The sequence below is a fragment of the Sturnira hondurensis genome, unplaced genomic scaffold (genome assembly GCF_014824575.4).
Source record: "Sturnira hondurensis isolate 20B ecotype Veracruz unplaced genomic scaffold, ASM1482457v3 Scaffold0021143, whole genome shotgun sequence".
Lineage (NCBI taxonomy): Eukaryota > Metazoa > Chordata > Mammalia > Chiroptera > Phyllostomidae > Sturnira > Sturnira hondurensis.
This window is the reverse complement of record NW_028093774.1, coordinates 27,624,578-27,637,886: the sequence shown is the minus strand read 5'-3', so window position 1 is coordinate 27,637,886 and position 13,309 is coordinate 27,624,578. Positions and strand designations below refer to the sequence as shown.

General features: G+C 40.6%; 1 protein-coding gene across 5 annotated transcripts in view; it reads left to right on the top strand.

The window, feature by feature from the left end:
- The window catches only part of FUT8 (fucosyltransferase 8), a 231,573-nt gene that overhangs the window by 17,338 nt on the left and 200,926 nt on the right, over nt 1-13,309 (top strand). For 2 of the 5 annotated variants that reach the window (XM_037031170.1, XM_037031171.1), the window contains exon 1: nt 4,657-4,737. The exons of 1 other annotated variant lie outside the window; for it this stretch is intronic. The gene's annotated coding sequence lies outside the window, so the exon portion shown is untranslated. Of the gene's footprint in view, nt 1-2,326; nt 2,501-4,656; nt 4,738-13,309 lie in introns of those variants that run through there. 2 more of the 5 variants (XM_037031172.1, XM_037031175.1) reach the window with 2 other exon arrangements.

The window sequence follows — 13,309 nt, the reverse complement described above, 5'->3', positions numbered from 1 at the left end:
TTACCTGGAAGTCACACATATTACTTCAAAGCACAACCCACTATAGACTAGTGACTATAACTAGTCACATGGCCCAACCAACTACAAGGGAGCGGGTGGTGGCAGAGATGTACATGTGAAAATATAATATCTGCATATGCCTGGAAAGACAGGGTAAGCATTACAACTCTCTGTCATACCAGGGAATTCATTTACTGATTGACTCAGGCTAATTGAGTTACCCTTTTGTAGCTGGAGGTTCAAGGGTTGCCTAAAAAACAAACAAAAACAAAACAAGCAGCTCTATTAATAAGGAAAATATAGGACTGGATGTTGAGTAAGAAACCAATAGTGTGAACTATATGATACCTTATCCCAAAAGAGAAGAAAGAAATTTCAGCCATGGAGGCTATTTACAGGGAGGGGTAGTTTGGATAGTTTGATTAGCCTCTGAATCAAGCACTTCATTTACTCTTCTGATTGAAAAGATTGGCTCTAGCTCTTTAATGAGTGCGTGTAGAAAGACAGTTTCTATTTAAGGAGTTGGCTCAAAAGTAACTTAAAACATTCATTGAATTTGAAAATATAGGCTGTTTTTTCACAATTTCATTTTTATAGTTATTGTCAAGCTGGTTAGATTTCTAGTTCAGAATTGGCAATGAATTAAAATTTATCTAGTCCAATCCCTTTATTTTGCAGATAAGAAAACTAAGGCCCAAATGGGTAAACTGATTATTTCAAAGTCACACCTTCTTGTATGTAGCAATAACAGAGTTGTCTTTTGGGTGATCTACTACAAAATGGAATCCTCTAAGCAAAATGTAGCTACAGCAACAATTAGAAAACAGAACAATTAAAAATGATTAACGGTGTTTCCAAGGCTGATATCCTGTGGATCTACCTTGGTAGAGATAAGAAATTTTCTAAACCTATTTGGTGAGTAGCTGCTGCTCAACCTCCTAAGAGCCTCCTCAACCCTTCCTTGTGACCCCACAGATCTCCACCTCCTGAAATAACAGGGTCTACCATGAAGGGTTGATTAGAGAATTACATGATGGGGGTAAAGAGTTTATTATGGGGCTGACACTCAGTAATATTACACCTTGGCAATTACTTTATTATAGTTATTAATAAAATGGTAGTAAATTTCAAACTAGTTCCTATAAGAATGTTCACAACTTTGGAAATGTGATAGTATTCAAGTTCATTAACTTTGATCTAGCTAATGTCTCAATAAAATTACTACTTGGGTACTCACTTAACCTTTAATTTGGTATTTTCCATTGTTTAACGGTTGACTCCTTCTTGTCCCACCTCAAAGAACCCCACAGCTCTGGTTGATGAGTAAGCATTTGGCCCAAGCTGTGTAAAAGAATATGATGTACAGTGGAACCTCAGCTGTCAAACTTAATTTGTTCTGGAAAACTGTTTCAGAAGCGTTTTGTTCAAATACCAAATCTCCTTTGTCCCCTGAAAGATGCATGACTGATCATACAGGTATTAGCATTACAGGGTTGTTGGGTAGAAAAGAGAGACCTTAAGTTCTGTTAGACAACCAAAACATTTTTTCTGTGAACTACTTGGTTGAGAAACAAATTGTTTGAGAACCAAGATGTTCAAGAACCAAGGTTTTACTGTACTTAGAAGTTTCTCTTAGTTCTCAGTATGATGACATAAAGAATGTTCTGTACAATTTTTTGCTGAGCAGAACTTTAAGTTTTTGCATAAGCAAAGATAGGCCTAAAGCTTAGCTGGTGAGGGAGGGGTGGAGGAAGTCCGTGGAACACTTCTACTTTCTTAAGCAAATATCTGAAACTAGGAGTGAGGTGAGGCACAGGCAGGAAGCTGGGGTGAGAATAGAAAGTGAGAGGGCCCAGCATCAGAGAGGGAGGCTGGAACCTGTGCAGAAAACACCCTCTGACAGAGGTGTGTTCTGGTGGCCAGTGAGGTGTAGAACCTTTTGGTCATAATTTCAGAAATTTATTGTAACCTATCAAGAGAAAAGCAAAGTTTTAGTAATATTCCTCTCTAGAGAGGGTAAAAGGATTGTTTTTTTTAAATGCTGGAATTGTTGTGAATTTTCTGTAAATACATTATTGGCCTGAACTTAACGTGTACAGATTTGTTCTCAAAAGTCAGCTATGTGATACTTCTAGTTCTGACGTGGCAGCTAAATCCTAGGCATGTCCTGGAAAGGGCTTTGGTAACAGTGTTCTGTCACAGGCTGAGAAGCACATTGACACAGCAGAATACAACTGGAATTACTGAAGAATTAGTTTCTGCTAGGGACACTGTTTATTTGGTATTTTAATACATATTATACTGTGCTATAAAAATGTACTAAATCTTGGATAAACATTCCTTGGTTAGATTTTTATTTTTTTTTATTTTGGGCAGGAGATAGAGAAGATAACTATTTTAATCCCTAGGATTCTGGAAAAGAAAAATAAAGACCAGATAAACTGTTGTTTTGAGGTAAATGTAGAGCTTTCAACTTGGAGATCGTGAGGTATTCTACAAGGTAAGCTTTAAACATGTTTGCTAAAATACTTTTAAAAATGCTGTTTAAACTAAAAAGCGAGTATCTACCTCACTTCTGATTTCTAAAAATTATGCAGAGTATGACGGATAAGACTTTGGCCTTTAATCCATTTTACTATGGCATAAGCCTAAAATTTCTGTTTGTTTCCAACAACCAAAGGCTGCAGACCTTACAGCAGAATTCTGTTCTCTTGATAAACAGTGCAGTGGAGGATGGCAACCGTGATTGTCGAATGACGATTAAGCCAAGCTGGAACATAATTCTGGCTCTGCCAGTGTATTTTTGACCTTAGATAAGTCACTCCACTTTTCTCTTAATTTTCTCTGCTTACAGGGTAATAGTAAGAAATACAACTAAACTATCTCGTGGAGAACTTAAAAGGGCTGCTATAAATACCGGAGTCACAGGTCTCACAAACCTCTCTCAGAAGCTGAGCTTCTTGAGGGATAGGGAATTTTTTTCTTTTGAATCAGCAGTATCTAATTTGTCTCTGTAATACAGCTCCTGGCCTTTAAAAATGTTTCAGTAAATACTGTAAATTTATGTACGTTACTAGGCAGATGAGTCTTGTCAGGCCACTGCCTCTGAAACCTTTTTTCTATGATCCTTTTCACACTCAGCATCTAAAAGGCCACCGCTTTTTGTTCAAGGATAAATACCCAAGGCATTTACTTAAAAATATCCAAGTCTATGAAAATAATTCTTCTGTCTTTGGGGCACCATTTCTCTCCCCCGCAGTACTGCTTCCCAGGCTTGGGATGTAGGTCTGGAGGCACCGGGAAGAGTTCGGTAAGGGAAGCTCATTTTCCCACCCTCTGATTGGTCGGCTCGTACTCCACTCACGCAGCTCGCGTCTGATTGGCCAGTGTGGCTCCCCACTCGGCCCGCGACTACTTTGTGTGCCCGGATAGCGCGCTCGGGTACTCGGTCTCGCCTGGGCTTCTCGGCTGGTGAACTAGCTCTTCGGCCCACTGCTCTGCATCGCGGGTGCCACAAGTGTCCCGAGTCTGAGCGGGTAGGAAGCATACTAAGGAAAAGCCTCCACACCCCTCCGTCCCAAGTTCTCTTTTCCGTACTGAATAAACTTCCGCTTCAGAGGGGCTGCTGCAGCCGAGGGGCTGTCTTAGCAGCGGGTGGGGGAGAGGTCAGGCATCGAACTCAGGCCCTCATGGGGGATCTTTCTGTCCGGGCGAATGTGGAAACACAGCTCTCTCAGGCTAGAGCAGGACTTAGCTGGTCCCATGTGGGTGCGATGCTATAATTTGTTCGCGTTGCAAGCTGCAGCCGGGAAGCGGCAATCACCCCTAACAAGTGGCAGAGATCCTGCTTCCAATTTCCAGTTCCCGCGTTCATTTGGGCCACGGCTGAACTAGCAGGAGTCTGTCCGTCCTGGTGGTCGAGATACGGCATTCCCTGGAGGTGGCGCTCCCAGGAATGGGGAGCCAGCTAGACTCGCGGCCCCCTCAGCCTCCGGCCTTCAAGCAGTAGAGGGCGGCCTACGCTCACGCTCGAACCGTCGCCCACGTGTGCAGACCCTGCACTGCTGAAAGTCTCCAGGTCCGGCTGTGGTCCGCGGCTCCGCTTGGACGCGGATGCTGCAGCTACTCTATCAGTTGGGGGAGCGAGAAAAGGGCGGGGAGAGCCCCAGGCACAAGCCAGGGTCGCCGTAGGTGGCCGCGGCCCGCGCATGCGCGCCCTCTCCCAGAAGCCTGGAACGCCGAGGGGCGCGCGCCCCCATTCGCGCGCGCACGCTTGCGCTAACCCGGGTTTCCCCGCCTGCTCTCGTTGTCAAAGCGCTCCGGCGCGTGCGCGCGTTATCTCCGGCCGACCCGAGTGGCCCGGTTCCCTCTGCCCCAGGCCCCCGCCCCTCGTCGCTCCCTCGGAGTCCCCAGTCAAGCCGTCCCCTTCCTTTCCTCACGGAATGGGGCTGGCGCTGCTCCGGGTCGCGCGCCTGGGACCCGGCTCGCGCTCGGTCTCGCGCTGTCAGCGACTGCCCGGCTCGCGCCGCCTCGCGCTCTCCCTCAGTCACTGGCGCCGAAGGCTCCGTTAAGCAGCGGCGGCGGTGGTTCCTGTTTCCGTTTCTTCCTCTCCCTTCAGTCGAGAGTAGCATCCTCCACCCAGCCACCCCTCCCACTCCCACACGCAGGGCAGCTGCGGCTGAGGGCTGTAGCGGCGGCAACTGGGAAACAGCGGAGACCGCCTCTGCTCCGCCTCGGGTAAGGGGGCGTTTGGGGGCCGGGCCCTGCGCGCCTCGGGGTCTGGGGATGAGCAAGCGCGGGACCCGCTGAGGTTCCCGGGATGTGACTAGAGACTGTCGCTGCTCTTTTCCCCCGGCGATCCCCGGGCCTGTTGCTGCAACTGCTGCTGCTTATCCAGCGGCTCCGGGAAAAGTGGGGAGGGAGCCCTCGGGACGATCTGGCGGGTGCCTTTGCGCGGTCGGGAGGGCGCGGGCAGGGGGTGGGGGGCGACCGCCGCCCGGGCCGGGACGAGGAGCGGCGCGTCCGCTGCCCTCTGTGTCTCCCATGGTTGCATAGGGCAGGGGCCGAAGCAGAGAAGAGAGGGATGGGGGCGGGGTAGGAGGTGTCCTCTTCTCTCCTCCACACCTACCTGTCCTCTCCCCAGCAGCTCTGTCCCAGCAGTCACAGACTGCGGAGAGGAGGATGCCTTTGCGTTGTGGGCTTTCCCAGAGGGGTTCTTGGGCTGGAAATCAGGGAGTGGACCCGTACAGGGACCCACTCCCAGCGAGGAGCCTATGCTTGGGCACTTAACGGCACGAGTGCTCCCACATCCCCCCATTGGATTTGGAAATGATGAGCTGGCGGCTTTCGAGTATCTAAACTTACTTGGGAAGGTTAAATGATTCCATCTTTATTAGTTAAAGAAGATTTGTCCTGCAAGAGTGAGTGGGTTGTGGGTCGCAGCACCTGTTCTCTCACCGTGGGGACTGCAATCTTAAGCTACACGGAACGGCAGAGACGCAGTGTATTTCTTAAGTTCAATGACAATGTCGTGGTTAGGGTTCATCCCTTGGGAGCTTTCGCGTTTTGCCATATTTTAGCTTGCTTATTTATTTAATAGTTGTAGAAATATAGTATATGTTTTTTAAGAAATTAAAAACTGAGAAGGAAATGCCACTTAACATCATTGGTATGTCAGTGTAGGTCAGCAGGAGACAATACTCATAAGCTTGTCTCTTTGGTACCGTATTCTAGCCCGAGCTTCAGTATGCTTCCCATGTTTTCTACATGTTTTTCATCCTTTTCCATATTTCATATCAGAGAATTGGTACAGCCTTTGAAAGTTCATTAACAGGAAGAAATCCAGTATCCACAGATTTCTTGTCAAAAGGCACTCCAACTCATCAGATAGCCAGGCAGTTTCATTCTCATGAATACTCTAGCCAGTAAAAAACAAAAAAATAAAAAAGCCCCCCACAGAGATGGGGGGGACAGAGATGAATAGGACAGAGATGAATCCAATGAATAGAAGAAACCCATTGAGTTTTGGAATGTTTGGTGCATTGGATCGGTCTAAGATTATGAAACCTAAACCAGGGAGCTGCTTGTGAGTCCTTCCATAATATATTGCCCATTTCACTCTGAAGGCCGAGAAAGCTATTGGTCTCTGATGCCCACGTTCATCAGTCATAGAGCCAACACTTGGAGGTTCAACAATAACATAATAAATTATTCCTCTGGTGATGAATGAGTAAGACCACCACCACAGCAAACACCCACCCAGGGTGGCTTCTTCAGCTTCAGGTTGGGGCATTCAGCTCTAAGAATGGGACTGGTACAGTCTTCATGTTGGTGGTGGCAATAGCAGCTCTCCATCTCTATATTAACTTTTTGATTGAGGTCTTGGATAAAGGTAGGGAGAGGTGTCGTTTGACTTGCTGTGTTTGAATTAATTTACAGTTGACTCAAGTTAAGAAGGTGGACCTAGAAAGCCACAATCTCTAGTAGATAATCCCAAACTTTCAGGTAACAGAACAAATTTCAGCAAAAGTGCTTTTTATCAGTTTAGTATAAGACTCGTCACACATAACCGACTTAACCGACTGAACTTTTGCTTAGCTCTCTTTAGAAACTGTAGGCAAGATTTCATTATACTAGTTTTTCTCCCCTTGTTATTCCTGGGGTTAAGTGCATATTTATTTTGTCGATTAAATTATATGTTTTTATGCATGGCTCTTTTAAAGGGTACATCATATAGAAATAATTTTTGGAGAGATTATTTAAATATAACAAAGCTACACTGAAATACTGGAGTAACTTGTATTCTCTCTTCTTTAAAATAAAAAACAAACAACTTAAAATGTTAATGCCAAAATAATAAGGCCTTGTATGTTCCTAGCCTTGTGAAATATACTATAAAATGCATATAAAAAGTCTCGATTACTTGATTTTTAAATACAATAGTAAAAGTAAGGTGGGAACTTAAACATTTGAAATTGTGATTTTGTAGTTGAGTATGTAAGAATGTAGGGAGTTAGAAATGGGCAATTTAGAAGGAAAATAGAGGGTAGTTTGGATGCATGGATTTTCCTTTTGCTGCATTATAACTTGAGAATTCTACTTGAATTGAAGAACCTGAACAACTGGAATGAAACTTGCATAGACTGCAGAAACATGTAAAAATATATTTTTGATTGAGTAGTGAGCTGAGTATATTGTGGTTTATTAGGATAGTGGCTTAAAATAATTTCCATAAAGTGTATCACTATATTTATTTTAGGATATTCTTAAATTTTAGTGACATTTGGAGTTGTGTTTCTACAAGCTAATTCTGTTTGAGATGTATGGAATTGAAAAAAAAAGTAATTCTGATTATATTCTGCAAGGTTTGGTTACAAATTTTATATAGTTATATCAAAGAATTGGAATGTCTTTAAAAGTGGTGAATTTTGAAATTTTCTGATGGCTTGGAAAGACTTGTGTTCCTTGTTTATTTTTTTAAGTGCAGTTGTATTATTAGCAGGTTGGTCTGGAGGGGGAGCTAGTGCCAAAGCAAAGCATAGCTTAATATGTTTGAACTTTTAAAACACGCCACATCAGAGTTTTATGACCAGAAGAAACATTTTTGATGAAAAGAGTGAAGGAATTGATATAGGCATGTATCTGTTCATAGTGCTTGTGGAGTTGAAATATTGTATATTACACATAAATTAAAATATCTTTTCATGATCTGAAATAATGAAAAGTACTTAAGATATATTGAATTTCTCATTCGAAATCTCTGAAAATATGTATCTAAACTTAGAGTGTGTTATAATAGTTACTTAAACTTCTTTTGCAGAGTATCAGAAGGGAAGGAGTATATCTCGACCATTTGTGCATGTTGCATGTTAAATTTTTAATTTTAATATCTATAGTCTTAAATGTCAAAAAAGCTTCAAGTAGAGTCATATCAGCAAAGATATAAGTTGTGTAGTAATATAGGTATTTATTAAAAGTAGAGATACTTTCAATAAAGAAATGGGCCCTTGGAACATCGGTAGAGCAAGGATCCCAAGGTCACTTCCTAACCTGTCTCCTGCAATATAGTGCAGTGAGTCCAGCTGACCTACTAAATTGAACTTGTGCCTTTGAAATGAAGCAGTTGTTTGTTTATTTACTTTTGGTCTCTGGCACTTTATTTAGATGTCTAAACTGTAATCAGTAAGATATGTGAATTTATTTCTTACTGTTCACATTCTTCAAAGTCAAGGCTAGAAACTGAAAATATGTTTATTAAAATCATTAGAATATTTAGTTTCTGAAAATAGCAGTTGGGTTGTATGTTCTTTATTTATCATGTAAGTAGAATCTCAATCCTAAAATAAAAAATATATTCTTTGAAAGGAATGACAGTATCTGTGAGAATAGTGATGTATTTACCATAATTAAGGGGTTAATGCTAAAAATTAAACAGTTTTATAAGACATGCCAGAATAATTTTATATACTTTTTACCTTTTTTTAATGCTGACACCCAGGAATGAACCATTCCTGTTTTTAATTGTTATTTTTAATAGAATTTAATGGGATGACATTGGTTAGTAAAATTATAGGTTTCAGGGGTACAGTTCTACAAAATGTTAACTATATATTGTATTTTGTGTTCACCACCTCAAGTCAAATCTCCTTCTATCACCACTTATCTCCCTTTACCCTCATCTCCCCTTTCCCTCTGGTAATCACCATACTGTTGTCTGTCTATGAGGGTTTTTTGTTTGTTTTTGTTTTTTTGTTAAATCCTTCGCTTTTTTCACCCACCTCCTGTGACACCTGTTAGTCTGTTCTCTGTATCTATGAGTCTGTTTCTATTTTGTTTGTTAGTTTATACTGTTCATTAGATTCCACATATAAGTGAAATCTTGTGGTGCTTGTGTTTCTCTGACTGGCTTATTTCACTTAACATAATACTCTCCAGGTCCATCCATGTTATTGCAAAGGGTAAAATTTCCGCCCTCTTTATGGCAGAGTAGTATTGTGTAAATGTACCACTGCTTTTTTTTTATCCACTTATCCACTGATGGGCATTTGGGCAGCTTCCAAATCTTGGCTGTTGTAAATAATGCTGCAGTGAATGTAGGGGTGCACGTATTCTTTCAAATGGGTGTTTTGGGTTTATTTGAATTTATTTCCAGAGTGAAATCACTGGGTCTTAAAGCAGTTAGAGTTTTAATTCTTTTAGGTAACTCCATACTGCTTTCCACAGTGGCTGCATCAGTCTTTATTCCCACTAATAATACATGAAGTTTCCCCTTTCTCTATGTCCTTGTCAATACTTATTGTTTTCTGATTTATTGATGATAGCCATTCTGACAGGTGTGAGGGATATATCATTGTGGTTTTAATTTGTGTTTTTGTCATGATTAGTGATGTTGAGCATCGTTTCATATGCCTTTTGGCTGTCTATCTGTATGTCTTTTTTGGAGAAGTGTCTGTTTAGGTCCTTTGTCCCTTTTTTGATCGAATGGTTGGTTTTTTTGGTGTTGAATTTTCTAAATTCTTTATACATTTTGGATATTAGTCCTTTATCAGATACATCATTGACGAATATGTTCTTCCACTCAGTGGGTTGTCTTTCCATTTTATTGTACAAAAGCTTTTTAGTTTAATGTAGTCTCGTTTGTTTGTTTGTTTGTTTATTTATTTATTTATTTTGTTTCCCTTGCCTGAGGAGATGTAGCAGAAAAAATATTGCTATGGGAAGTGTTTGAGATTTTACTGCCTATGTTTTCTTCAAGGATTTTTATGGTTTTGAGTACAAGATTTAAGTATTTAATCTATTTTGGGTTTATTTTTGTGTATGGTGTAAAAAGGTGATCTGGTTTCATTTTTTTGCATGGATCTCAATACCTATTTGCAGTTTTCCTGGCACTGTTTATTGAGTAGACTATCTTTACCCCATTGTATGTTTCTGACTCTTTTGTCAAGTATTGAATGTAAAGACATAGGTTTATTTCTGGACTCTCCGTTCTGTTCCATTGATCTATATCTCTGTTTCTGTGCCAGCACCATTGTGTTTTAGTTACTGTGGCCTTTTAATTGTTATTTTTGATTTACTAAAAACTGCTATTAGTGAATCTCTTGGTTTAATTAAGTGTAAGGACACCCATTTTATATTATAGCACATTTATGAAAGTGAAAGACCATTTACAATTAAAAAAATTTATTTAAAAAAATTTTAAAAAGATTTTATTTATTTATTTTTAGAGAGAGGAGAAGGAAAGGAGAAAGAGAGGAAGAGAAACATCAATGTGCAAAAGAAACATCAATTGCTTGCCTCTTGCATGCCCCCAACCTGGGACCTGGCTGGCCTACATCCCAAGCATGTGCCCTGACTGGAATTGAACTGGAGACCTTTTGGTTTGCAGGAGGACACCCAACCCACTGAGCCACACCAGTCAGGGCAAAGAATCTCCATTTACAGTCATAAGAGTAGATATATACATGTAAATAAATTTCTTAAAAATTAAATAAAACTAAGATTCTACACAGCTCTGAAACTAAAAGTGTTACTATTGTAGTACTTTTATATCCTGCATCAGTAATGGCTCTTTAGTAATTTTCAGCTGAGATATCTTCTTTTAGTCTCCTGTAGTCAGTAGTCATGTAGTAGGTGTAGCATTTCGAGGACAAATACAAGATATCCTTTGGTTCTCTGTTCTATGCCTCTCTGGCTTATATTTTTTTACAATAAAATGTATAGTTTCTTTTGTTGCAATTTGAATTGGCATTAAATTGTAGTTCAATATGATATAATTAAACATGTTTAAAAGTAAAAGATATTTACAGTTGACTTAAAAACAAACTTTAAAAATTCACAACAGACGAAAGTTATATGAAGATATTTATGCATTTAAAAATATTTTTAATGGATTATTTTCACTTTAATCTTTCTCTTTACAGTCTACTCTCTTACCTACATCTCCCTTTCAATCACCCTCCATCATCCCACAGTTTCCTTTTTGGCATAATTAGGAATCCAACCAATGAAATGAACCGTATCACTCCCCTGACATAGTTTTTTTCTTTCATTATTAAAGAACTTTATATCAATCTGTACAATATTCTAAACGTAGGAGGTCTTTCCAGAAGGTATCCACCATGTAATATGAAGATGTTCTATGTACAAGAAACATTGTACATAAGACAATGATGTCTCAGTCCCCTTCAAAGTATAATTTTCCCAGTTGCCATCAACTGCCCTGTTGTATTTTCCTGAATCTTATTGATGGTCTGAAATCTCTTCCTTTTCAAAGGTAATTTTAATTTTGGGAAAAGCCAGAAGTCACAGGGTTCCAAGTCTGATCTGTTTGGGGGCTGAATCACTGGGTGGTTTGATGTTTTGCCAAAAAATTCTCCATGAGACATGATACATGAGTAGGTGTGTTGTCATGATGAAGCTGCTGATCACCAGTCTCCCATATAGCTGTGCGACCTTCTGAATTATCCAAATAGGTAATAGATGCAGGTTCATTTCTCCATTCACTCAGTTGTTTTGAATGCAACGGCTACACAGTACACATGCTCACTTAACAGCATCACTGCCCTGACTGACTAGTATAGTGAAGTTGTCATTGTTCCCACATGTATATTCCAGTCCACTCTTGGCTACCAGATTATAGTAATGTCACATACACTATTATTATAGCAATGACTGGATTTTTTTATGGACAGATCATGTATAACCCATATAAAGTTTATTTATTTTTAAAAAGTATTTTATTATGCTGTTACAGTTTTCCCCTCTCTCCCCCGTTGACCCATTCCATCCAGCACCCTCCACTCCCTCATACATCCCCACACCATTGTTTGTGTCCATGGGTCATGTGTATTAGTTCTTTGGCTACTCCATTTCCTATACTGTACTTTATATCCCCATGGTTCTTCTGCAACTACCTGTTTGTACTTCTTAATCCCCTCACCTCTTCATCCATTCCCTCATATCCCCTACCATCTGGCAACCATCACAACCCTCTAAGTATCCATGATTCTGTCTCTGTTCTTCTTGTTTTCTTAGTTTGTTTTTTAGATTCAGATTCAGTGGTTGATAGATATGTATTTATTGCCATTTTATTGTTCATAGTTTTGATTTTTTAAAATAAGTCCCTTTAACATTTCTTAGAATAATAGTTTGATGGGGATGAACTCCTTTAGTTTTTTCTTTCCTGGGAAGCTCTTTATCTGCCCTTCAATTGTGAATGATAGATTTGCTGGGTGGAACAATGTTTGCTACAGGTCCCTGGTTTTCATGACTTTGAATATTTCTTGCCAGTCTCTTCTAGCCTGCAAAATTTCTTTTCAGAAATCACCTGACAGTCTCATGGAAACTCCCCTGTAGGGTAAATAACTGCTTTTCTCTTGCTGCTTTTAAGATTCTCTTTTTATCTTTAACCTTTGGCTTTTTAATTTTGATGTGTCTTGGAGTGGGCCTCTTTGCATCCATCTTGTTTGGGACTTTCTGTGCTTCCTGGAGTTGCTTGTCTATTTCCTTCGCCAAATTAGGAAAGCTTTCCTTCATTGTTGTTTTCAGATAGATTTCCAGTCTCTTGCTCTTTCTCTTCTCCTTCTGGCACCCCTATGATGTGAATGTTGGAATGCTGGAAGTTCTCCCAGAGGCTGCTTACACTATCCTTGTTTTTTTTTGTGGATTCTTCTTTTTCTTATTGTTCTGATTGGTTGTTTTATTGCTTCCTTATGTATCAGGTAATTGATTTGATTCTCAGCTTCATTCACTCTACAGTTGTTTCCCTGTAAATTGTTCTTTATTTCAAATAGTGTATCCTTTGTGTCTGACTGGATCTTTTTTATGCTGTTGAGGTCCTCACTAAGTAAGTTCCTTGAGTATCCTTATAACCAATGTTCTGAACTCTGCATCTGATAGATTGCTTATCTTCCTTTTGTTTAGTTCTTTTTCTGGAGTGTTGATCTGTTCTTTCATCTGGGTCATGTTTCCTTGTCTCCACATTTTGGCACTTTCCCTGTGTTTGTTTCTATGTATTAGGTAGAGCTGCTATGACTCCCTGTCTTGGCAGCGTGGCCTAATGTAGTAGGTGTTTTGTATGGTCCAGTGGTACAGCCTTCCCTGTCACCCAAGATAGGTGCTCGAGGTGCATCCTCGGTGTACACCCTCCTCTTACAGTTGAGCCTTGGTTGCTGTTTGCAGGTCAATGGGAGGGATTTACCCAGGCCAGTCAGCTACAAAGACTGGCTGTCACCACTGACCACCAACCTCTGCCCTCCATGGAGGATCAGCTTTTCAAGGCTGGGTGGTGATGCTCTCATGTGGTTATAGC